The sequence below is a fragment of the Saccopteryx leptura genome, chromosome 2 (genome assembly GCF_036850995.1).
Source record: "Saccopteryx leptura isolate mSacLep1 chromosome 2, mSacLep1_pri_phased_curated, whole genome shotgun sequence".
NCBI lineage: Eukaryota > Metazoa > Chordata > Mammalia > Chiroptera > Emballonuridae > Saccopteryx > Saccopteryx leptura.
This window is the reverse complement of record NC_089504.1, coordinates 1615647-1619312: the sequence shown is the minus strand read 5'-3', so window position 1 is coordinate 1619312 and position 3666 is coordinate 1615647.

The following is a 3666-nucleotide window of genomic DNA, read 5'->3' as shown; positions in this document are numbered from 1 at the left end:
CCTGACCCTGAGGGACGCTTTTGTTCCGTGCTCTGTGCTCTGGCTAATCTTTCGAATGACAAGGTTTAAAATTTAATTAGCAAGTTCCTCTTATGCAAATTCTGCTCATTAAACTAAGTGTCCTATTAGTTAAAATGAAGCTGGCGGGGTGGGGTTTGGATGGCTGGCTGGCTGGCAGGGTGGAGTGGAGTGGGGGGCGGGGGGCGGGCAGGGACGGATTACGAGGCAGAAAGGTTTATGGCCGGCCTTGGAGGCTGCAGGTTGGGCCATAACTCAGGTGGGCGGAGCTCTCTCCCAGTCCTTCAGGTGACACCCGGCAAGGGAGGAGGGAGGAGCTGGGCTGGCCGGTGAGGAGGCTGTCAGGGCCTGTGACACAGGCGTGGCACACACCACAAGCCGGGGAGATGATGTCACCAACGGGCAGGGGGCGGGGCGGGTGGGTGCCGCCTCCATCTGTATGCAGAGGTCACTGGGTCTTCCTGCCCTGGGGCCCTCCCCTCCTGTCCCAGCGCCCAAGGTAAGGGGAGTGGCTTGTGTTTTTTTTGTTGTTGTTGTTGTTTACAAAAGTAGTTTATGCTGGCCCTGGCCGGGCAGCTCAGCTGGTGGGAGCGTCGTGCTGACATGCTGAGGTTGTGGGTTCAGTCAGGACACATACAGGGATCAACCGCGTTGAACAACAAATCGATGTTTCTCTCTCTAAAAATCAATTTAAAAAAATAAAAGGAGTGTGTGTGTGTGTGTGTGTATATATATATGCTCATTGTGGGAAATTTGGGAAACATAGACCCCCCCCACCCCCGCCCCTACGCTTAATTCCTCTACCAGAGGCCGTCTGCAGTGCCCGCCGCAGCCCCCGGCCGTGGTGCAGGGGCGTCTCACACCCAGCTAGCTGCTCTGGAGCTCGCTCCTTCTCCAGGGGAACGGTGTCCCACTGTGACCGTCCCCGGGCCACTGAACGTCCCTCCCAGGTGTGTTCTCCTGGCGGCCTTCTGGGCTGCTTGGGCCCCCCACACCGTTTCCGTGGGGACCTGGTCCAACTCTCAGAGGAGGGGCGGCTGCAGCTCCCCAGGCTGTGGAGGCCCCCAGGGCGCTGTCTGCCCCACCCCCCCTGCCCAGGATCCACCAGAGAAGGGTCAGCATCCTCCCTCTCCAAGAGCATCTCCCTGGCCAAAGGGAACCGACCGGTGGAGTCTTTCTAGACTGCCCCATGCCGAGGCCACTTCTACCCCTCGTCCAGCATCCCCTCTGTCTCTGTGAGGCTCTGAGCACGGTTTTTTTTTGTTGTTGTTTGTATTTTTCCGAAGTGAGAGCGGGAAGGCAGTCAGACAGACTCCTGCATGCGCCCGACCGGGATCCACCTGGCATGCCCACCAGGGGGCGATGCTCTGCCCACCAGGGGCGTTGCTCTGTTGCAACCAGAGCCATTCTAGTGCCTGAGATGGAGGCCATGGAGCCATCCTCAGCGCCCGGGCCAACTTTGCTCCAGTGGAGCCTCGGCTGTGGGAGGGGAAGAGAGAGAGAGAGAGGAAGGAGAGGAGGAGGGGTGGAGGAGCAGATGGGCGCCTCTCCTGTGTGCCCTGGCCAGGAATCGAACCTGGGACTTCCACACGCTGGGCCAACGCTCTACCACTGAGCCAACTGGCCAGGGCTTCTGAGCATGGTTTTGGGGAAACTGCAACCAGTTCTATGGCTTCCTCTTCACCCCCAGCCCTCTCCTCCTCCCCCTGGGGTCCCTGGTTTGGCAATTGGGGCATTTCTCAAACTATGGCCATGGGGCTGCCTCCCTCAGAGGACCTTGGGTGCTCAGCACACGTGTTTCGAGTTGAACTGTGACTCTCAGCTCTCTGGCTATGCATTCGGACCACCTGGAGAGCTAAGCAGAAGCTAAGCAGAAACAGGGCGTGTCCGGGACCCCACAGAGACCCTCAGGTCTGAGGCCAGGGGGCCAGGGTTCCCAAAGGCTCCCGCATGGACTTAGAAGATGGACACACGGCCTGGACACTGTGCCGTCCACAGATCCTGGCTGTGAAGAAGGGCCAGGCTGAGTAAGAACTCACCCCTCCGCTGCTGTTTGAGCGGCATCCAGGCTTTGGGGTGCCCTGGGCTGGATCCCCCACCTCTGCACCATCCTCACCCTGTGGTGGCCTTTTCCGCTGCTGGTCCCCAGGGATGCAGGCGTACGGCCAGCCCGCACCCAGCCTGGCGGCGGCATCCCCACCCCTGCATCTGGCCCTCTAGCTGGTCCATCTGGCCCTTTGTGCGTGGGCCAAAGGGGACGGGGTGGGCGGGCACTCCACGAGGGTCGAGGAGGGCTGAACCCCACACCCCCAAGAGGCCTGGCCAGACCCGCCTCCTGTCACTGTCCTTTCACAGAAACCTCTGAGGAATCTGTCAACGGAACTGTCTGCCCCTGCGTTCCCCAGCCACCAGCAGGAGAGAGGTTAACGGGCCCAGGCTGAGTGGGGGCAGCTGTTGGGGGGCGCAGGTGCTGAATTCGCCAAAGCAGGCCCTTCTTCCGGCTTCCAAGGGGACAGACCCTTGTGGGTGATGGCACAATTCTACCTGTCTGAGTCTCCCACATGCCCGTGCCCAGGGCCGTTGCCACCTCCGAGGTCCACCCAGTGGTCAGGGAGGCCTGAGGGGAGGAGCAAGGGAGGGCAGAGGCTGAGCCAGGAGACCCTGCTGCCCACCGAGCTGTGAGAAGCCCCCGGCCCACAGTGTTTTGGAAAAGTGACCCCCAAAGCGCCCCTCCTCCCAGCTCCTCTCCTGACGGGCGGGCACACTCCCGCTCTGGGAAACCCCCGAGTGAAACGCAGGGTGGAAATGTGTCCGTGCCGGGGCTCTGGGGGTTCCGGATGTGGGCTGCTCTCCGGGTTTGTCCTGGGAAGAGAACGTGGCCCGTTCCTACTCGGCCCGGAATGTGATTCCAACCAGAGTCTTTGCTTTAAAAAACCGACTGAGGCCTGACCTGTGGTGGCACAGTGGATCAAGTGTCGACCTGGAACGCTGAGGTCTTAGGTTCGAAACCCTGGGCTTGCCTGGTCAAGGCACATGTGGGAGTTGATGCTTCCTGCTCCTCCCCCCTATCCCTCTCTCTCTCCCTCTCTTCTCTAAAATGAATAAATCTTAAAAAATAAAATAAAAACTAACTGAAACGCTTAGGGCAATAGCTCATGAACTTTGTAGAGGACGTGTATGTTGGCACTGGATGAGCTTTTTAAATTTATTTTTATTTTTAGTGAGAGGAGGGGAAATAGAGAGACAGACTCCACATGTGCCCGACTGGGATCCACCCGGCATGCCCACCAGGGGGCGATGCTCTGCCCATCTGGGGCGTTGCTCTATTGTAACTGGAGCCATTCTAGCGCCTGAGGCAGAGGCCACAGAACCATCCTCAACACCCACGCCAACTTTGCTCCAATGGAGCCTTGGCTGCGGGAGGGGAAGAGAGAGACAGAGAGGAAGGAGGGGGGGTGGAGAAGCAGATGGGCGCTTCTCCTGTGTGCCCTGGCCGGGAATCGAACCCGGGACTTCTGCACACCAGGCTGACGCTCTACCACTTAAGCCAACCAGCCAGGGCCTGACTGTGCTTTTTAAGACAAATAACAACATGCCTATGGGAATTTCCCTCTGTTAGGTCCAACAACCTTAATATGAACAAAATAT